The sequence below is a fragment of the Cynocephalus volans genome, chromosome 10 (genome assembly GCF_027409185.1).
Source record: "Cynocephalus volans isolate mCynVol1 chromosome 10, mCynVol1.pri, whole genome shotgun sequence".
Lineage (NCBI taxonomy): Eukaryota > Metazoa > Chordata > Mammalia > Dermoptera > Cynocephalidae > Cynocephalus > Cynocephalus volans.
Window position 1 is genome coordinate 42,935,325 of NC_084469.1, and position 22,712 is coordinate 42,958,036.

General features: G+C 58.9%; 1 protein-coding gene across 2 annotated transcripts in view; it reads right to left on the reverse strand.

The window, feature by feature from the left end:
- KCNJ12 (potassium inwardly rectifying channel subfamily J member 12) overlaps positions 1-22,184 on the reverse strand; it is a 38,478-nt gene extending 16,294 nt beyond the window's left edge. For both annotated transcript variants that reach the window (XM_063110464.1, XM_063110463.1), the window contains exon 1: positions 21,924-22,184. The gene's annotated coding sequence lies outside the window, so the exon portion shown is untranslated. The remainder of the gene's footprint in view (positions 1-21,923) is intronic.
- Positions 22,185-22,712: the final 528 nt, after the last annotated feature.

Here is a 22,712-nt window from a genome sequence, read left to right on the forward strand (position 1 = left end):
GAAAATGGGGCAAAGCAAGGAGGTCGTGCAGGGCAAGACAGGCTCTGTGGTCCCCCACAAGTGAGCACAGCCCAGAAGGTCCAACTCCAGCGTCCAGGGATGGAATCAAGGGCTCTGAGAGCTTGATGGGAAAAATCATCAACTTCCCCTTCCCCGCCTCTCTGTGCAATGTACAGCTCGGGCTGTCCCTACTCCTCCCTGCTCCCAACACAGCTGGTGTCACAGCCTCCACCAGGTCTTGATGGCTTGTGTTCATAACACAACAGCATACTAATTACTATATCACAATTTAAAAAGAATGTTTTGATCTTTCAACGTTCCTGGTTTCCTTTGTAGTCCTAGGTGGCTTCTCTCACACATTCAGAAATGTTATTCTGAGCACGTGGATGCCAGAGGCATCCAGGGCACACGAGCAGCTCCACTGCTGGAGGAGCATGAGCTGCGTAGGAGCAGCGCCCCCTCTGCGAGACGACGGCAGGGCAGCCTGGGCCCTGCATCCATCCACCCATCTGCTCATTCATTCATCCGTTCGTTCCACAAACACAACTTTTTCGAGCACTGAGTCTGCAGGGCTCCATGCGAGGTGTGGCATGAAGAGGTGGAGGGGAGAGAGGCATTCCAGAAGAAAACGAACAAATACCAAAGACTCAGGCGGCAGGAGGTGCTGTGTGACAGCGGGGAGGTGAGGTTCCAGGCTGGCTGGGAGAGAGGCAGGGCTTGAAACAGGAAGCAGGACTGCAGGCAGCAGACGTGCAAAGGCCCTGAGGCCAGGATGAGCGGCAGAGTCAGGAAGAGCGAGTAGGGAGAGAAGGGGATGGGTCTGGGAGGGATGGGGCAGGTGGGCAGTGCCAAGGCTGGGACCACAGACGCTGGGAGCCTTGCCCCCACCCCGAGGTGCCTCTGGATGTGTCGCCCCCTTAAGATCTTGGGGCTTGGAAGTCCTCCCGGGCTGGGGGCCCAGGACAGGAGTGTGAACCTGAGGAAGCTCCCGGGACGCAGGGAAGGGTACGAGCAGCACAGACCTTCCCTGCGTTACCTCATCTAGTCCTGGGTGAGGTGCCCCAGGATCGGGTGATGGGCTGATTTCACAATGAGGAGACTGAGGCAGCCACATCCTGAGGGTGGCAAGCGTGCTCCAACCAAGGACATTTCAACCCCACAGCTGTCTTGCACTGACCTCTTACTACCACACATGCTTTTCCAATACCAATAAACTGGGACTGTGCACCTACTGTGCGTCAGGAACGCCCAACACTGTGACACATGCCTCTTTTGATTATGCTATTTTTCCTTTGGATAGAGGCAAGAGACTGGGCTCAGAGAGGGTGAGCGCTGTCCCTGGGGCCACACTGCTGGTCATGGCAAAGCCAGGGTGAGAGTCCAGGACTTTCAGGGCTATGGGAACACAGACTGAGGATGTGACCACACGCATTGACCCTGGCATCTCTGGGAGAAACCATAGCCTCTCCAGGCCTGGCTTAGGACCACCTCTTACAGGAAGGCTTCCATGACCATGTGGCTCCCATCTGCCTCTCCCCCATCCCTTGGGTGGCAGCCAAATGGTGCTGTGGGGAGGCAGGGGCTGCCAAGAGCCCAGGTGGGGGCCTGGGATGTGGACCCTGTTTGGCCCTCACTGCACTGTGTGGCCTTCAGCTGCCACCTCTCTCCAATACCGGGCTTAGGAGGCCAACGGAGGCTTGAGGATGTTTGTCCTGGAGCGGCGGTGTGACCAGCAGGACTGTGCTCTGAGAGCACGTGGGGCAGCCACCGAGAGCCTCAGGCAAAGCTTTCTCGTGCCTGCAGTGGAGGGAAGAGCTTTCATTTTATACCTACTACGTGTGCCTCGCAACAACCCTGGGACTCCACCTGCTCCAATAGGAAGAAATAGGCTCAGAGAGAGAATCCAGCACCCCAAAGCAACATGGTCACCAGTGTGGGAGCCAGGCATCCTGGAGAGGTCGTGCCTACCCAGTTGCTGGGGTGCATGGCCGGAAACTGGGTGGGGGACACTAGCTTGGCTCCGCAAGGTCTACAGATGAACACGGCTGCTTCCCACCTACAACCTCATGCCAGCACTCGACATCAGGGGAGACGCTGAGGTGGGGGCCATGGATTCTCCCTATGACTGGTCCTGGCCTCTGCCTGCTCTAGCTTGCCTGGCCTCTACCTCTGCGACATGAGTCTATATGACTTGTCCTTGCCTCAGTTTCCACACCTGTAAAATGGGCCTACTCATATTGCCTCCCTCATATGCTGCTGGGGGATTAAGTTAGTTTATGCCAAGTGCCCAGAATGGGTACAGCACACAATAGATGCTATGCACGCACCTGCTCTCACCACCACTGCTGTGTGTGTGCATCTTTGCTGGTGACATGTCCACACGCCTGCACAGACACACAGCCTCGGGTACGAGTGCATGCTGAGCTAGGCCCTTCCCCAGAACCAGACCTTGACTCAAGGATTTGGGAGCGGTAGTTTATTTGGGAGGTAACCTGGGAAGCCTAGGTAGGAGCCTGAAGACGTGAGCTGGGAAAGGACAACTGCCAATAACAGGTGTGTTAATGAGCAAGTCACCGCCACGGGCACCTGGGCTGAGAATGGCCTCAGAGCTATCCCCCCAAGTGGCAAGGAAGCCCCTTAGAGGGGGGCTGCCCGAGGCGGTGTGGCGGTGGGGGCTGCAGGGGTCTGGCCTGGTGTGGGGGTGCTGTCGGCTGCTGGGCTCCAGTGGCCAGCAAGATGCTTGGCAGAGCCTGGGGCACCAATGGGAACAAGGGGCGGATGACCCGACAGCTGGCGCCTCACACACAGAGGGGCGTGCCTCTGCTCCCTCAAGGGTGGGGTCCACAGACATGGCCTGTGTCCTTCCTTGGACAACGCCTGTGCCCACACTGTGCAGGGCTATACACCTGGGGGTCTCTGTGTGTCTGTTCTTGCACACATGTGTACACAAGCATGCACACAAACGCACCCGTGTCCAGGGCTATGTGCATGTGTGTGTACCATGGTCCTTCACCCAACCCCGGCAGTGGCCACGGGGTGGCAGAGATGGTCTGGTCACCTTGGCAACAGGGCAGGAGCAGGCTAAGTCTGGGACAGCCTTGGTTCAAAAGCAAAAAAAAAAAAGCCCACTGAACACAAAGAGACTGGATGAAGAAAAAGAGCTGGGGGGTGGGGGGCAGCAAGGCCCAGCCACAGGCTGTGCTCACGACTCCCCAACCCCCACCCGGCCTAGTGCAGAACTGAGACTGGCTGAGACCTCCCCCCCACGGACCCCTTTCAGAGGCCTTGGGAGCCCATCTCAGGGGACAGCCAGCAGGGGCAATGTTTGTCCTGGAGGGGCTGCCTGTGGCCTCCTCCAGGCTGTGACGCTGCTGGATATGGGGAGGGCCCACTCGCAAGGCCACTGAGTCCCAGAAGCTGGCAGTCTAGACACCAGGCATTGTGTAAACCAGGGGGACGCTGGGCCACACCTGCACAAAAGTCACCCTCTCTGGACAACTAACAGCAAATGCACACGCTGTCTATGGCCACTGCACTAGCTCAGATGGTGCAATGATTTATTCACGAGGCCTCATCTCACTCTCGTCCCCACGGCCAGCTCATCAGCCTCGTTGCCTCTGCCAGGCGGGGAGGGAGGGCCCGACCCGCAGACGCTTCCCTATCCTTGCTGGAAAACATTGCATGCTATTTATATTTCATCAGACAAGAGTGCACAGGGATGAAACCGCCAGTGATCCGCTCCCCGCAGGCAGCCGGGAGCTGAAACCCCCACTGGCGCAGCGGCTGGGAAGTGGACTCTTGTTCTCGGGCATGAGAAGCTGAGGTTTCCTTCATTCTTTGGGGTGGCCCTTGCTGGAGAGCCTGTGGCAGGAACTGTGATCACAGTTACAGGGACTTCACCTTGATTGCCTCACTGTGTCCTGAGAAAACCCGACAGGGAAGGTTCTGCTATTATCCCCACTTGACAGATGAGGAAACTGAGGTTCAGAGAGGTGAAGTGACTTACCCAAGGCCACACAACCTGTAAGAGGCAAAGCTGGGGAACAAACCCAGGCAGGTGGCTCCAGAGCCTGTGCTTCTAATGTCACAGCATTTGGCTTCCCTAATTTAGTCCCAGAGCAGCCCTATGAAGTTGGCACCATTATGAACCCTCTTTACAGATGGGAAAACTGAGGCTCAGAGAGATAAACAGACTTACCCAGGGCCCGACAGCCAGGAATGGAAGCCAGACATGTGACCTTGACGGATAATGTGCTCCAGTCTGGGCCCTGGGTGACCCCCTGGACTATGACCCCTGGACAAACCTCCCAAACACCTGCCTGCATCCAGGGAGCAGCCCGGCGGAGTGAGAATGGCTCAGTGTAGTCGGTCTCCACTGTGGCCTGAAGCCACATCCGGGGGGTCCCCTAACCTGATGGGTGACCCTGCGTCAACACCTGACCCCAGATGCCAACTGTAGACCCCGCTTGGCCAGCTCTGTTGATGCCAGGGGACCAGCTGTCAGCACAGTGACAAGTGTAGAGGGCCCTGGAATCATAGCCCTGACCTCGCCCCAGCCGGGACAGGCTCTGCCACATCCACACGGGGCTGGGGAATTCTGGTAACCCCTTGCCCACCCCCCAGGGCATCCCATGACCACCAGCTTCTCCTGAGACCCGTGTGAGCTGAGCAGGCTGGAACCCTGGCCCCTGCTGGAGGCCTCTCTCTGGGCCTCAGTGTCCTCATCTGTAAGAGGGCTGAGGGGGCAGGTGAGGATGCAGTCATCACCAGCAAGTGGTAGCTGTGGTCGCCATCTACATCATTTGCAAAGCAGGAGCAGGGCATGGGCCTAAATACAGAACTGATCAGCTATGCAGCAGGCCAACTCTGTGACTCCCTAGCTGTGTGGTCTCAGGTACCCGCTGCACCACTCTGAGCCTCAGTTTCCCTGCCTGTTAGCTGAGGATTTCTCACAAAAGAAGTCCAGGTGTGTGTAGCCCTGGGCTCCAACCAAGCCAGCCCCTCACCCCAACTCCAACTCCATGGCCAGGGCAGCCGGCACCTCTGAGTGACCCCCAGCCCCTGCCAGCCCCCCAGAGTGGCTGCTGTGCTAGGCCTAGCAGGGACCCAGGTGCAGCAGGACTGTGGTCCAGCTGAGAAGCTGGAGGACAGTGGGGCTGGCTGCAGAGGCCCAGGGACCCAGAAAGGACCAGCCATGCCTGGGCCCCACAGCCGGGCAGACCAGAGCAGGCCATGCTCTGGGAACAGCTCTGTCAACCAAGGCAAGAGGTTCCAGCCACTCCCCGGCCTCAGCTGAGCCTCAAACACCTTCCCCCTCCTTGGGCCAAGGCACAACCTCTGCCTGAGCTCTGCCACTTGGTCACAGCAAGACCTCGGACAGGTCATGTCACCTCTCTGGCCTCAATTTTCCCATCTGTAACATGAGGGCAACACGATGTGATTGTTGTAAGGATTCATGAGTTCATAAGGAGCTGGGAGCCATGCCTCGCATAGAGAAATATTATCATCAGCCTACGATCGTCAGCCTCATTTTTGTGCCAGACACAGTGGTACAGCAGGAAGCAGCCCATCAACCCCAGCCCTGACCACACCACGTGCTCGTGGTCTGTCTCCAGGCCTGCCAGCCTTGGGGGTCTTCTGGCACTTCCAGGCACCCCTTTGCTGTGGCCCCAGCAGGACCTGGAAAGAGTTTCTGGAGAGAAAGCGGACAGACACTTTCTGATGGTCTACTACTTCCAGTAGTTCCCGCCACCAAGCCTTTGCCCAGGCTGTTCCCCCTCCCAGGACACCCAGCCCTGGGGTTTCTCTCTGTCACAGCCCTGACCGCACAAGGCAGTCACTGTCTTCACCCTCCCACCCTGGCCTCGAGCTGAGCTTCCAGTCCTAGTCCATCCCTGGAATCACTGCATGCCCCAGCACAGGGTGGGCACAGAGCCGGGGCTCACGTCTGTGTGCAGAACAATAATGTATAACTAGAGCTTATGTTTACTAGCACTCACTATGTGTCAGACCTAGTCCCCAAATCCTATACCTGGAGTCTCTCATTTAAGCCTCAAGAGAGCCCTAAGAGATACATAGTTTAACTTTACAGATGAGGATACTGAGGCACAGGGCAGTGGCCTTCAAACACTGGAGACTTCAAGTGGACTGCAACCCAGGCCCCCAACCCCCTGTCCGTTCCAAGCCCTCTTCTATTGCCTTGGCCCTGTGGGTGGGACAGGAGAGGCCGGCACCAGTGGCCAGCAGGCCCCACAGTGGGGAGGGTGCCCTCCAGCCCTGAGCTTGGAGAAGCCACATTCTGCAGACCATGGGCCCAAATCAGTGGCCCTGGGAGGAAGTTCCCAGACACAGGCTACAGGCCAGGTGTGTGCCCCATTGCTCAGTGTGGGGTCCAGGCAGTGGGGGTTGGGACTGGACTGTGCAACTCCGGGCCTCTGTGGCCTCATCTATAAAATGGGCTGTGAGGGGACTGAGATAATCCCAGTACCTGGCATGGAATGGGTGCTCAGAAGTCACTTGTAGGAAGATGAGCTGGAGGGGCCGTCACGGCCCAGCGCCTGCCCAGCCTCCCTCTCCTCAGGCCTCCACCTCTCTGCTGACAGATCAGCCCAGATGGGGGTCCGAGGCCCTCGGAGGGGAATTACAGGGCCCGAGCTGGATGGACAGCCAGTGGACAGTGCCAGCCCCATGAGCAGGAGAGAAAAGGCACCCAAGGCAGGGGGAGGGCTTGAGCAAAGGCAAGGGGCTGCAGGGGCTCCTGTGGCAGGGCAGAGGCTCCATTCGGCGGGGCAGAGGCGAGCAGGGCCAGCCTTGGGGTGCAGCTAGTCATGGGGGACAGACTGTCTACGGGCCCTGAAGCTGGGCCTCCGAGGGCCACCAGCCATGGCCAACCCCTCGACTGTGGCTCAGGAGAGCATCTGGGACCCCAGAAAATCCCTTAAACCTCTTGGAGCCTCAGTGTCCTCATCTTTAAAATGGGGACAACAGGAACACCAGCCCCTTCCCAGGCTACGATGTGATGTTATGAGTCAACATGTATCCAGCTCCTAAGCAGCATAGGTGGCTGGCAAATGTCCCTTCCCAAGACCCAGGGGGCTGCACCCTCCCTCCAGCCAGGGTGGGATGGGGCCTGGGGGAACAGAGGTGTCACAGGAGACAAGGAAACTCACATGGACTTAAAATTCCAGTCCAGTCTTGGGGGAGCCTCAGCCTCTCACCAGAGATTGGTTGGCTGGGCAAGGAAGAGGCATGGAAGTTACTGAGGTTCAGAACACAGAGCATGGGGCAATGACAGGCCACTGGGGACCCCTCGTGTGTCCGGACCCCTGTACAAGTACACATCTGTCCTCACCGCCTTCCCCCACCTGAATGTCTACACAGCACCCCCCTCGTCCTGCTACAAAATCCAGGCACACTGACACTGCCTGTGGCCTCCATGTGGTCACAGTGCACAGTCAAGGCCATCCCTGTCTGCACTGCCCACACCCACCAGCAGGTCTCCCACCTGTCTCCAGTCCACATTTGTCTACACTGCCCCAACACTGTGGTCACTACTGTGGGCTACGACTGTCTACCCCATCTACCATCTAGACAGCCTGGCACCGTCTACACGGTGGGCCTCTGGCCCCATCCTCTGAACCCATTTGCCTGTGCTCCAGCCCTGAGCATGCTGGGCTGTGAGGAGGGTGTGCAGGCGAGGGGAGCAGGTGGCTTGGAGCCCCTCCAAATCCAGCCGCCGGGCACAGCCCTGGTGAGGCTCCTGCCGGTCCTCAGTGCTGACAGGCTGATTAGGGGGTGGGGGATCAGCTGGGTTTGTGCCCCCCGCCTTGAGCAGCTGCAGCCTAGAGGTGCAGAGGGAGAGGGTCACTGCTGGGGGATGTCTGCTGCCTGCCTGCCTCTGCATCCCACTGCAACAGCCAGATCAATCCCTCCCTGAGGAGGCCCAGCCACTGGACTGGCACTGCTGGGTACACATACGCCCACGGCCGTGACCCCCAAGTGAGCATACACTGAGCACCTACTGTGCGCCAGGCCTGTGGGGACCCCTGGACACAGCACCACTGAGACCTCGAGTGGGCAGCTCATTATTCCCATTGACACCTGAGGACACGGAGACTCAGGAAAGCTCTGTGGCATGTCCTGTACTACCTCCCGCAGAAGTCACTGCAGCTCAGGCTCAGACGGGAGGGAAGCTGCTTCTGAGCCCTGGCAGGCCACGCGTCCAGCACTCTGCACGAGTCACCCGGGTCCACCATAACCACAGCCCCAGGAGTGGAAATAGGGGTCCTCGTACCTACTTTTCAGATGAGGAGCCCAGATCCACGGCGGTGGAGCAACGGGGTGCCCCAAGCGAGGATGCCACCCTGCCACACGGGACCCCGAGGCTCAACCTCCCCACTCACTGGCCCACCAGGCCTGGCGGGAGGGTTATTTTGAGCGATGTGGGGGGGGCTGTCCTTATCGTGCAGCAGCCCCACCTCCCAGTGACAGGGAGACAGGGAGGGACGCAGGTTGGGGGAAGTTCGGAGCCCGGGGGAGACATCAGGTGGGTGGATGGGGGGGAAAGCCTGGACTAGAGAGGAATGTGGAAGTGGGTGGGGGGTGGTGCGGTGCCCTGGGCTGGCAGAGGGGCCGGTGACACAGTGCCGATGGTGTGCGGGTGGAGACAGAGTTGACCACGGAGAGCAAATGTCGTGAACATTTTGGAGATGTCACAGGGGTGAAGGACAAGAGGGGAAGCTGGAGAAAGCAGTGGGACAGCCCTGTGAGCAGTTCTGTGGTCGCTGGGAACAGGAGCAGGAGGCGGGGCTGGAGGGGTCAGGAGAGGGTGGGAGACACCTGTCACAGGTAACAGACCCTCAGGAAAAACAAATAAATCAATAAATATGCAGACAAACGGTGGGGTGGGGGGCAGGGGAGAAGACACAACAATCACAAGTCCTTGAACTTGTTAAGACAAGTGAACAGACATGATGTTGATGGGTGGGAGGGGGGAGAGGGAGGGGGGAAAGAGGGATCAGTAAAGGGACAGGAAAATCGACTACGTTGTATATTGATAAATTAAAATTAAAAAAAAAAAAAAAAAAGAGTTACCACGTGCCCAGCAATTCCACCCCGAGGTACACGGAGAGACTCAAGGACAGGGATTCAAGCAAAACCCCATACCCCGTGTTCACAGCAGCACTACTCACAATAGCCCAAGGTAGACATCACCCAAGTGTCTGTGGACTTGCAACAGGTGCTCCGCCCTGACAAGTGTCATCCAGCCATGAAAGGAAGGAGGTGGCCCACGCGGCGCTGCGCAGGGGATCGAGACAACATGATGCTGATTGAGAGAGGCCAGACACGAAAGGCCACAGAGCATATGATTCCACGTACGTGAAATGTCCAGAAAAGGCAAATCCGCAGAGACAGAAAGCAGCTTTGGTGGTTGCCCGGGTCTGTGGGAGGCAATGGGGGGTGACTGCTGATGGATATGGGGCTTCCTTTAGGGTGATGAAAATGTTTTTGGAACTAAATAGAAATGCTGGCTGCATAACCGTGTGAATGCACTAAATGCCACTGAACTGTTCACTTTAAAATAATTAACTCGATATTATGTGAATATATAATGATACATGAAGGAGACTGAATCCAACCGAAGCCTGACAGATCCAGGGCCAGCTCCTCTCAGCCACTCAGCAGAGCCACAGCCAACCCCTGGACCGGGGAGTCCGAAGAGAATGTTCATTGTTACAAGAAATTAAGTATATCATTCCAGAAATGCTGCCGCAGCCTCCAGGCCTCAAGCAATTGCTCCCCACCCCACCCCTGCTCCCCACCCTGCTCCATCCTGGCTGGCCCAGCACCCTGTACCCGGGCCTGCCCCCGTCCCCTCCCTGGCTCCATGCAGGTCCCTGCTCACACACCGCTTCCCTTTCCCATAGTAGGAGTCTATGGTCAGTCACCCATTGGCACATGAGCTCCATGGGCCTGGACTTGTTTTGTCCCCTGAAGTGTCCTTAGGCCTGCGGAGCCCTCAGTGGGTGACCTTCAGAAGGAATCATTCCCAACCAGAGTGTAGAGAAGGGTCCGGTGGAGAGAGGCAGCCTTGTGACAGCGATGGCCCTGGGTAGGTGAGAGGGGACAAGCCCTGTGGATAAGGGGCATGGCCATCCACCCGCAGCAAAGGGAGAAAGGCACAGTGAGGGGCCAGTGCTGGGTGACGGGTATCTGTGGTGGGAGCAAGCAGACTCCTCTCCTTTGATTTTCTCAGTGAAAGAGGGGGTCACGCTGTCAGTGGAGAGTGAGGGCCAGGCACCAGGCAAAGACTGGGGCACTGGGCGCCGGGCCCAAGGAAGAGAGGGCAGGTTCTGGAGCAGGACAGGAGGGGAGTCCAGGGCCTCCCCGAGCAGCAAAGGCTGCGGCTGGACTCAGGGTCTCCTGTCCTTTAAGTCTGTTGCCGGCACATCCAGAGGGGCTCAGTAACTGGGGACCTCTCTGCCTAGGGCCCCAGGGATGGTCCTCAAAGGCTCTCTAAGGGCTGGACAGTCATCCTGGGGAGCACAGGTGCCACAGTAGCCTGCTGTGGGGTCAGGATCCAGAGCCTTTCCCCCGGGAGCACTCTCTGCCCCACGGCACCTCTGCAGAGACTTCTGCTCAGCCACATGGATCTGCGGGCACAGCTGATTCCCACAGAGGACTGGGGATCCCCAAAGTTAAATGGATGAGTGAAAGAATGAATAAATGATCAAAAACTGAGTTGTAAAGATGCTGCCTTCCCCTCCTGGGGCATCACACGTATTTACAGATAGATTCATGAAAAGCCTGACGTGCCCACCCTCCACATCCACAGAGCCTCGGGGCTCAGCCATGGGAGCAGGGGGCTCCTGGACACCAGGTAGATAGAGAGAAGTGAGCCCCATGTCTGCCTAAGAGATGTGTAAAGAGGGTGGGACCCCCACCCTGAGAGTGCAGGAGGGCCTTAGCCTGGGTCTTGCCCTACATGAGCCTACCGGCACACAGTGAGCCCTCAAGTGATGGTCTGCCCTTCCAGCCCAGCCTGTGAGGGCAAGACAGAGGAAGATGCACAAGCCCCCCTTCTGTGGCTGAGGTCACTCAGGGTGGGTGTCGGCTCTGCCCATCCCTCTCTTCCTCTGGGCCTCAGTTTCTCCACCTGTAAAATAAATGGGACTCAGAACCCTCCATCATCTAGGATTCTGAAACAGACAACACCTGCTTGGCAGGCGTCCGGCACAATCATAATTTACACAGGGTAGATTCAGCCCCATTTCTCAGAGTAAGGAAGTGAGGTTCAGAGAGGTGGCGCCGCTTGCCTCAAGTCACAGGGCAATCGGGGGAGCGCAGACAGCCCCACTTAAATCCAAGCCACCCCAGCTCATGCCAACACTGCCACTCCAAGCCAGAGACACTTCACAGACAAGACAGCCCCCGGGATCCTGGGCGTGGGAAGAGAGCCCAGCGGGGCCTGCAGTCTTCTTCAGGGGGCCGAGGCCTTTCATGGGGCTTCCCTGTGGGTTCGAAGCCGGCTTGGCCATCTGCCTACTCCAATAGCCTCATCTCTCAAGCCCCACTCCTTGCCCGGACAGGACACTTTGAGAATTAAAATGAGATGATGTTGGGGAAAGCACTGAGCACAGCACCTGGCACCAGCAGACGCCAGATAAACAGTCGTTTCCATTATTATTTTTGGGTGCCAAGTCCCAGTGACACATCATGCCACTCCCTGGGAAGTAAAGGCACCCAGTGACACCACAGGCTGCTGAATTCAGCACCAGACGTGTGTTTTGCTGGAGGACACCACAACGGGCCATCGATACGCCAGGTCTCCAGAGCAACGCACTGGTGGCCGAGGGAGGGGCTCGGGCAGGGGCTGGCAGGGGCGAAACCCTCCCTCCCCCCACGGCAATGAGCTTTTGGGGAAACCACCATCAGGCACAGAGACAGGACGGCCTGCTGCATGTCCTCGCTGAGCCTCGGTTGCAGTGTCTATGAAACAGGGCAGCCGTTCCCTGTCCCTGGGGTCAGAGTAAAGACCCAGGAGCAGGAAAAAGGGCCAGCATGCGGCAGGGGCACCCCACCTGACTCCCCAAGGGCTCAACCTGCAGGGAAGGGATGAAGGTCAGGAAAACGCCCTCCCTGCGGGAGCCGGCAACCACCAGAAAAGGACCACAGGAGTTTCAACACAAAGAGATGCCCCACCTTGCTCTAAGACAACAGAAGAGCAAAGCCAGAGAAACAGAGCAAGGGCAGCTCATGACTGCTAGGAGAGTGGTGGCCGGGGGCAGGGACCGAGGCACACACAAACTCTGCCAAGTACGACCCATGGAGGGCACAGCGGTGACAGCTCTCAGAGTCACAAAGGCACAGCTCTTCCGACCTGGGAGGGCCATTTCCAGAACTTTCTGCTCAGACAGCCCAGGTCCAGATATGATGGCAGCATTATGTCAGTCACAGCCGAGGCTTGGATGTAGACTTAGAAGTGAGTGCATCAGAATGAGGCCAGTTAACTAAACAGAAATTCAGCCTCTTGCAGGAAATACCAGTTAGATGTTAAAACCATTTTGCTGATTGATGTAATAATAAAGTTGTCATCTCCCACACCCTCCCCTGTCCCATGGCAGTGTGTGAACTCTGATTGACCAAAATAGCCCGACAGGGGAAGGACAATTACTATCTCCATTTCTCAGATGAGGAAACTGAGACACAGAACAGCTGGGTCATCTGCCTAACAACACACAGCTGGTAAGTAGCAGAGACCAAGAAACGCAACCCAATGCTGTATGTCTCTAAAGCACGCTGCTGAAAAAGAACATTTTTCTTACAAAAAGAAGAAGTCAGGGTCCAGGGCAGTGTGTCCAGGTTGACCAAGTGCCCCCTGAATGGTGCCCCCTACCCCCCAAAAAAGATATGTCCACCTAGAACCTGTGAACGTGTCCTTCTTTGGATAAAGGGTCTTTGCAAATATAATTAAGGGTTTGGAGCTGAGATTACCCTGGATTAGGGTGGACCCTAAATCAAGTGGCAAGTGTCCTTATGAGGAGAGGGAAAAAGCCATGGGGGAAGAGTATGCGTGAAGATGGAGGCAGACATTGGAGTGATGCCAACAGGCCATGGGACACCCAGGACTGCAGCAGCCACCAGGAGCCAGGAGAGAGGCACAGGAGGATTCTCCTTCAGAACCTCCCATAGGAACCAACCCGGCTGACGTCTTGACTTCAGACATCAGGCCTCCAGAACTAGGAGACAACAAATATGTGTTGTTTTAAGCCACCCAACAAATATGTGTGTTTGTGGTTACCTGTCATAGCAGCCGCAGGAAACTAATACAAATCCAGTTTGCGCCCCGCTGTCCCTGTCTCTGCTTTCTTTCCTGGATCAGGATGGTTTTCCCTCCAGACTTCTGCCCCAGTACTCCTTCCACACCCCAGGCAAATGTCAGGTGTACTGATTCATTCAGCCCACTTTCTCTAGAGTTCCCATTTCACAAGTGAGGACACTGAGGCCCACAGGCTCAGGTGACAGCTCCTAGGGCCCCTGCTTCCCATCACTGTCTTAACCTCCTCCCTGTCTACCTACACTTGATCTGGGCACCCCCACTCAGCTGCAACTGGTCTCGAGACCAGGAGGACAGCTGGGGCAGGGCAAGGCCTGGGGCCTGGTCACTATGCCCTGGAGCTGCAGGGCCAGGGCATCTGCTGTGGGATCAGGGCCAGGACCCCAGGGTGGCTCTGAGCCTGTGCTGGCAGGGAAAGGAATGAAGAGGGCAGCAGGGTCTCCTCTGTTACACAGCCCCCAGGGAGGACCTGGGCCACTCCTGTGGCTAGCCTAGGAGCTCCTGCAGGCACTCCCGCCGGTGGTCCTCAAGTCTCCCGGGGCCCAGGGCAGGACCTGGCTGCTCCGGCTGGGCAGATGCTGCCGACAGCTTGAGGCCCAGCAGGACAAGGTGACAGCATGACTGAGCCTCCGGCCTCACAGCAAAAGAGGAGAAGCAGGGAGGAGGGTAAACTGCCCCGCCCCACCCTGCCCCGTCCACAGGGCCAAGCCCAAAGGGGAGGAGAGATCAGATGCCCAGATAGGGGAGTGAAGCTCGTGCCTATTTCTCAAATGGGTAAACTGAGGCTTGGAGAAAGGTACCAGGGGTCATTAACACCTCTCTCAGAATCAGTGTATCAGATCCCTTCTAAACATGAGCCCTCGGCAGGGGCTGAGAAAAGGAACTGTCCCAAGTCAGGGTGATCAGTCCCCAAACAGAACCCCCCCCCCAGACCAATGACCATAAAGCAACAAGGGACCCTGCTTCTGAGAGGTCAAGGAACAGGGAGCAAGAGAGGCAAGGACCCCACCTGGAGAAGTGGTGAGCTCTCAGGTCTATTCTGCCCTGAGCGGGAGCCGGATGTGCCCACAGGTCCCAAAGTCCTGAGGGAATGGAACCTGTTCAGGGGTCAGGAGGCTTGACCATAGCAGAGCAGTTCCCCTGCAGGGTCTGAGTTGGGGCTGGGCTATTGGGGGAGATTAAAAACTGCAGATTCCCAGGCTGCCCCCAGACCCTCTGAACCAGAATTCTGGAGATGGAGCCAAAGGGCCTGGATTATCTAAATTCCCAGAAGGATCCGAAGAAGAAGGTATCCAGGCGAGGATTCAGTGCCTCTCCTGAAGCTAAGACGCACCAACCCTGCAATTCCAGGCTCTCTGTCTCTAAGTGGCTAACACTTTATGACTCACGAGCTTCAGTGGCTCTGTGCATTCAAAGACTCTACGACTAAGATTCTATGATCCCAGAACTCTGGCTCAGTCCTCAACCCATGTCCAAAGGAGACAGGACGAGGCCCCTGGGTCCAGTGGGTCCAGAGGCACAACACAGCCATGAGCGCCGTGCAGGGGACGCCGTGGCACCTATAGAATGATCCCATGTGCCTATGTGTAAATAAAAAAGAAAGGCGACTATAGATGTGGCACGTTTATACACCTATATTCACAAATTCACATGTTTGCATAAGCACTGAGAAAATCCAGAGGGTTCTCTAACGATGGTCACCTCAAGGACAGAAAGCTCTGGGGAGATGAGGGGGTTGGGAGGAGACAGGGTTTGAGAAGGGGACATTCACTTTATACCCAGCATGTACCATTCTTGCAATTAAAAACTGTAACAATTAACAAAATAACATGACATAGTCTGTGATTATTTATCTGCTGGTTTACTTGTTTATTTAATCCTCCCCCACCCACTGAGAAGTCAGCCCCACAAGTGCAGGTGTCTTGTGCAAAGCCCTGTCCCCAGCCTCCTAGCACAGAGCAAAGCCCAGGGGACACGCTCAACAGCTATTTGTTAAAAGCATGAATAAGACTAAAACTCTGACATCCTCAGAGCCCCAGTCACTAACATTTAACAAGTCAAGACCTAAGGATTCTCTGAGAAGGGAAGGGAGGGGTCAGAAAGAAAAGGGATGCCCAGGGACTAGGCCCCAAGGATGGTGCGGTGGGGGACAGGGGTCTCCAGGACCAAATAGGTGGCCATGTCCTCCTGAGTTTGTAATGCCCATGCCCTACTCAGGCCCTATTTCCATCAGGCCAAGGTCCAGGGCCCTAGGGAGCCCCACTTCTGAGCACCCCCCCGCCTGCCCCAGGATCCCAGCACCCTGGAGAGCCCCAGCTGCCCACCTTCCCTCTGCCCTCTGTGTGACCCCGCCAGGTCCCCAGTCCTCCCTGGGCCACAAGAGCTCCCCTAGGCCCTCGTGCAGCCTCCAGGGTCCCCCAAAGACCAGAGTGGAAGCCTGGCCTTGGCCTGGAACCAGGAGCCCAGAGGCAGAGGGTCGGGGCGGGGGGTGTCGCGGCTGCTACCACCCAGAATGCCAGCTGCTGGCAGCGATTTATTTTTGCTTTAAGTGCTGGAGAATTGCAGGGCTGGAGCCGCCAGCTCAGGGGGCTCAGGCTGCAGCTGGAACGAGGAGGGGTTGGCAGGGGCGAGAGCACGCCTCCGCCTGGCGCACAGCTCCTCCTTGACCTCTCCTGCCCTGTCCATCAGCCTCTCACCGCACACCAGGCTCAGCACCTCCAGTCTCCACACGCTCCCTCCTCCCAGCCCCTCCTCTGCCAAGTCTCCCAACAGCTGCACAGAGGCTGCAGAGGGCAGAGGGTCTGCACAGCCTGAAGCTGCCCCCCACCCACTCCTAAAGAGCTGTGTGACCTCAGGCTGGGGTAGTCTCAGGCTGCCCACTCCTGCAATGGGGATGTCATGTCAAACCCTTCCCCTAGGCCACCCTGTCAGGAGTGTGGGCAGGGACAGCGGTAAAGGGCTCTGGTTCTCATGGTTGCCCAGTCCCTCTTCTGCCCCGCAGGTGAGGCTCGGGAGACGGAGCCCCGCCCCTGCACACCTGGCCGGGCCCACCCCGGAACCTGGCTGCTCACTCACAAAGAGGCCTCAGCCCTGATGTGGCCTTTTCAGAGGCGATGTGGGCATCCAGGAGAGAAGGGAAGGGGCAGTGCTGGGCCAAGTAGAAAGCATCAGGTCCTCCTTACAACCAGAAAGCTGCTAAATTGATAACGGCGATTTTTTAAATGTAAAAATAAAATTTTAACCTGGGTGTCATGTTCAAAAAAGAGACTGGAAAGGGAGGTAAAATACACTGACACAAAACACAAATGGCTAATTGGAGTCTGGAAATGCTTAATTGGGCAAGAAATGGACACACCGTCCCCTCCCCGCCAACCCTACCTCCTATAGCCCTCATACATTTTTACTGAAGGAAGGCGAAAGAGATTCAGTCATCGAAGAGATCAGCTGAGAGCTGAGAGGCCCCGACTTCCTGGGCCTCAGTTTGCTGGGATCTGCCCTGGGAATGGCCTCTGCCTCTTGCAGGGTCGGAGTGGGGACATCCTGAGCTGGAAGCAGGCCAAGTGCCAGGCTCTGAGCTTGAAACAGACAAGGGCACAGATATAAAGAGTTCAGCCAAGAGTAGGGGCCTGAAATCAACTTCAACTCCCTGTCCTCCAGCCAGAGAGATGGCAGGCCAAAGGCTCAGAGAAAAGGTTGAAATCCCAGCTCATCCCACAAGCACCGCAGCTCTGGGACTGTGATGTCACCTCTCTGAGGTTCAGAATGGGATGATAATTCTGGCGGCCATCACTACAAGTGTCAGGCACCATGCACAGAAGAAGCCACCCATTCATGCCCCATGCGTTTACTGAGCACCTACTATATACTGGCTAGTGCTATGGGCACTGGGGACATAGCTATAGTCAAACAAGACCAAAAACTGCACCCAAGGACTTTATATTCCAAGGGGGAGACAGACAGTAAGCAAGATAAGCAAGAAATACATACTGCAGCAGATGGCATTAAGTTCTACAGAGAAAAACTGCAGGAGAGGGAATGTGGAGGAAAGAGACCACAGCGTTGCACGGGGGGCCAGGGGAGGCCTCAGGGAGGATGTGGCATTTGGGCAAGACCCGAAGGTGGTGAGGCAAGGGGCTGTGTAGAGACATGGGGAAGAGCGTTCTAGGCAGCAGAATCAGCACCTGCCAAGGCCCTGAGGTAGGAGCAGGCTGGTCTGATGCAGGCACAGCAAGGAGGGCAGGCGGGGTGGCCAGAGCAGAGGGAGAGACAGAGTGGTGGGTATGAGGCCAGATGGTGCAGGGCCCTGTGGGTCACGCTGAGGGGTCTGGCTGGAACCTTGGGAGGGCCCCAACACCCAGAGCGTAGCAAGTGCATAACAGGTGCTCAAGCAATTATGGCCAGGGTGGCCTTGGTAGATGCCTCCATGGCACCAGCTTTATTCTTTGTCCCCTGGTCCCTCTCCAAGCCTGAGTCCTTCAAAGAGCCCCAGGCCACAGGTGAGGGGAGGTGGATGGGAGTCCCAGGCAGGACCCAGGAAGCTGTGCCCACAGAATTATTCCCTGGGGTAGCTGAGAAAGGGGCTCCCACTCCTGTCTGGCCATGCAAATGGAATGTGGCCAGCACTGCAGGGCTGAGGCCTAATTAGGGGGCTGAGCCGGGGTTCCCAAGGTCCCCACAGTCTCACACTGCCCCTGCAGCTGCCACTTAAGCAGCTGGGCACAAGGAGACATGAGCTGTGGCTCATCAGTGGGGGTAGCCGTGGGAGGGGGTCAGAAGGACACACTGGGGAGCAGGAGGCCTGCGTCTAAGGCCTGCCTTAGCTGCAGCAATCGCCTCCCCTCTCCTGGCCTGTTTCCCCACATGTCCAAGGGAAGGATGGACTGGAATGATGGATTCTCAGGGAGCCGGCACCACAAATGCTCACCCCCCTGCCTTCATGGAGCCCCCTTTCCACACCCCCATTTCTGCTGAGACCAACCCCTCCCCAACCCCACCTCCCAGAGGCGCACACAGAGCTCACATCTCTACTCCTCCATCCTGGGTGCTCTCAGGGGCCTTCTGGGCTGGGGCTTCAGTCCCCCTTCACAGATGATAAACTGAGACCTGCAGAAGTGACTCTGTCTCGAACGCACCACCTGCCTCCCTCACCCTGCCTGTCTGCCCTCAAGTCTCCTCCCACACGGTGAGATCTTGGAGGGCAGTGGCCGCAGCTCCACCTCTTCAACACCCATTTATTGGGCACTTCCGTATGCCACGAGCACAGCGAGACCAGAGCGGCCTCTGTGGCTGGAGAAAGCAGCCCAGACACGGACTCATGAAGCATTTGCTGAGCACCTACCACATGCCAGGCCTTCCCTGGGCCCTGGGGCTACAGCCCCCTGGGAGCTGGGATGGAGGCAGGCCCCGGAGGCAGGGGGGTCAAAGCCTGGCACACAGATGCACCCAGAAGGGGTGTCTGTGGAGCAAGGGAAGGTGCAGATCAGTTGCTGGGAGAGGAGAGCACCGGGGTTCCGGGTCTGAGGCGTACAGTTTCTGGCTCCTCCAGTGCCTCCCTGGGCCTCAAGTACCCTGTCTGTACAATGGAGCTAATGCCACGCTCTGCACTGGCAGGCTGTTAGGAAATTAAATCAGCTGTCAGAGCACTGGGCCCTCAGCCAGTGCCCAGCAAGGGCTCTGATCCTACCTTGGGCCTGGCTCTTCTGGAAAGCCCACCTGCCCCCGCCCAGCCCCCATCCCCACAGCTCCTCTGAAGCCTCGGGCTGCCCTGCCCACGGCCCAGTTTCAGGCCAGCTTTCTTTCATCTTTGGCCTTTCCTGCTGCTGTCTCCCTATCACGCTGCCAATCTCCCAGTACAGCCGTCCCGTAGGGCTCAGCCCTTGCCCACCATGCCTTCCGTGTGGCCCGGCCCAGCCTCCACCCCCTCCTGCTGCCCAAGAGTTGCCCCCTCCTACCTCTCCTCCATGCCAGCCTGTGGCAGGGCTCCAGTGGCAGCCCCAGGGGAGGGGCAGGTGTGCCTTTGTGTCACTCCCAGTGAAGCCCTAGCTGGGGCCCAGCCACAGGCACCAGCTGCACCTGTCAGAGGGAGGGCCCAGCCCAGAGCCGTGCCTGGGAGCAGGGGGGCTGAGGGTAGCCATCGCGTGGGCATAGAAGGTGCACTAGCAGCCTTCTGCCTGGGGACCTGGCAAGGGTCACAGAGGTTGTCTGGAGTGACGACGCAGTCACTTCCGCCCCAGCCGTGTGCCAAGGTCTCAGGGTGCCATGCTTGGTGCTGCCAACTGTAGCCCAGGGCACCGGAGGCTGAGCTGGGCCAGAGGAAGCTGCCCACAGGCCTAGCCGGCCCCAGTGCTGCATAGCTGCAGGGCGCTGCTGCCGCTGCTGTTACTATTATGACTATTATCACTGCTGTCATTACTATTTCACTGCCACAGGGCCACCCAGTGTTACCTTGTCCTGCTTTGAGGAGAGGGACACTGTAGCCTTGGGGTAGGAAGGCTGGTAGAGCTGCCCCTGGCCTGGGGAGAGTAAGGTGAAGGCGTCTGTGCAAACTCAACTCACTGTGTGGTTTTGGGCAAGACCCCCTCTGGGCACCTTTTCCTCTCAGCAAGCTCAGCTCGTTGAACACCCCTCCATCAGGCACATACCTGGGCAGCATGGAAGCCCTATGGGGTCTGCCGTGGCAGCTGGGCAAGGGGAGGGTCCAGAGATGGACTGACAAGCTCAGGCCCTGTCCCATTCCCCAAAGAAGGCTCCCCCTGTTCAGGGCTGCCCAGGGGCTTGCCACGCCCTCACCTGGAGGGGGGAACAAGGAGGTGGTCAGGGACTTGGAGCTCATGCCTGCCAGGTCTGTGCCAACACCCAGCATCTACAAAGTGCCTACCGTATGCATACAGCAGTGCTCCATTAGAGAAGACGGACCTCCCCTGTTGCCCAACACAGTGCAGCCACCGTCCTTGTCCCCAAAGGTGCTCAGACAAGCCCCTCCTCCTTCACTCCCTGCTCTTACTCGGGGGGCCTTGGCCCCCACTGGATGGGAGCCCTCCCAGGATCCCCTCCTAGAGCTGCCAACCTTAGGTCCCCTGTCTGGTTGGAAGGGCCACCAGAAAACTGAGGAGCAGACTTTGCTGAGGAGTCTCTTTTGGGGTAGAGGTACTGAGGGGCTCCTCAGAATACAGGAGGAAGGACTCCTCAGAAAGACCATCAGCTGCGGTGGCGCCTACGGCTGAGACCTGTCTCCCTTCGGTGACCCTCTCCGGCCACATGGCAGAGGTCCAGGGCAGAGCTGCTGGGGAACGCCGAGAACGTGCCAGCTAGCACCAGGTGAGGCTGGGGTCCAGGCCAGGTGGCAGCCGGCCGGCCTTCCTCCGGCACCTCAGGGAGGGGGTGAAGGGTAGGCTGGAGGCTAACGCCTGCTGGCTTTGCCCCTTCGAGGAGGCGGCTGCCGATTTCAGCGGCGATTTCAGCGGCGATTTCAGCGGCGTGTGGGCGCCTAGCCACTCCCGGGAGATAGAGCCTGAGAACCTGGGTTCGGGGACTCTGATGTCCGGGGCAGGAGGTCCCCAGCACTTTAACACGGGGCTGGGGCCTGGGCACAGGAAAGCGAAGAAGAAACCAGAAATGGTCACAGGCAGCGCCACACTCAGGATGGGTACGCCCCCTGGGAAATGCGGAGCTGGGTGGCCTCAGGGCCCGGCAAGTCCAGACTGTGGGGAGGGAGCCAGGACCTCCTCCCAGAACCGAAGGCCACCCCCATTCCGAACGCTTTCCTGTGCCCCCCATTCGGAACACAGGCTTTCAGATTTTCAGATGACATGTGCGCACTGGATCAGGACATCACAGCGGAGGCGCAGACAGTCGCCGGGGCCTCGGCTCCCCTCTGAAGCCCGCCCTCCCCGCGCTCCCCCTCAGATGCGACTTCAATGAGCCCCCGCGTCCCCCCAGGACACCCAGACCGGACGTGCACGCGCAGGGGAGACCCTGGCCCTGAAACCCTGGGGGGCTTCTCCGCCGAGGTCAAGGCCGACTTCTAAAAGCAGACAGGAGCCCGCTGGCTGAGAACCATTTCCAGAACATTTTCAGTCCATTAGAGCACAGGAGCTGAGAAAGGAAAACGACTCCAAGGACCCGCGGGTCTCGGGCCGGGGCATTCTCGCGGCCTCTGGGAAGCCCGCGCGCCCCGCTCCGAACCCCACCTCGATCGCGGGGTCTCGGGAAAGGTCACGCGCAGGACCGATCCGGGCGCGAAAGTGCCTCCGCACGCTCCCTCCGCAGCCCCCTCGTGCAAAGCGGCCAGAGGGGGACCCAGGGCTCCCCAAAGTTTTCCGGAGCGCCCCCCGCAGCGAAGGTGAGCCGGGAGCAAAGTTCCCCGGCGGCGGCAGCCGGAGACATGGCAGGAGAAGAAAAGCTCGCAGTCAGCATTTCCTCCGCCGGCTCCCAAGGGAGGAAAAAAATCGAGCCGAGATGGAGAAGACGCTCCGCTCCTCCTCCCCTGTTGCTGCAACACCTCGTGCTCGCTCCGGGCCGGGGGGCGGCCTGGAGGAGCGGGGACCGGGCCCCCCGGCGGGCCATGCGCCGGCGGCCGCGCACTTACCTCGGTCAGGGGCCGGGGCGCGGTGCGCTCCGCGTCCTCCGAGCTCCGGGCGGCCGTTCCTGGCCCCGGCGGCCGCCGCGCTGGAAGCATCGCTGCCGCCGCCACCACCGCCGCCGCCGCCGCCGCCTCAGGGCAGCCCCCGGGGGCGCTCCATGCCGAGGGGCGCGTCGGTCCCGGGCGCGGATCGCCCCGCTCCAGCCACGGGTTGGGGGCGCGCGCCTGGACGGCGCCCCCGGCCGCGGGACGCTCGCTCGCGCGGGCGCGGCTGGCGTCCGTCCCTCGGTCCGGCTGTGAGCGCGGCCGGCCCACCCCCTCCCCCGCCGGCTGTTATCTGATCCCCGGGCTGGGCCCGGCGCGCTCCCCTACGCCCGGGCGCCCGGCACCTCCCCGCGGGCTCCTGCCACGCCAGTCCCCCTCCCCCGGCTACCGTTCCCAGGGAGGCGGCGGCGGCGTGGCCCGGGGAAGACGGGGAGCGAGGAATGGAGGGCGAGGAGGCGGCGGGAGGCAGAGGCTCGGCGCGCGCCTAGCTCCGCGCCCCGCTGCCACCGGAGCCCAGCTCGGCAACTCCTCTAACTCTCCGCCGAGAGCACGCCCGCCCCGCGCCGCGCCGCCGCTGCCCCCGCCCACCACGGCCCTGGCCTGGCCCTGCGCCCCTCCTAGCCCCAAGCCGCCCCCCCAACACACACCGCCAGCCACTTGCGCACTGGGACGCGCGCGCGCGCATACACACACACACGCACGCATACACATACACACAGAGGCATGTCCTCCCGGGGACACGCGCGCACA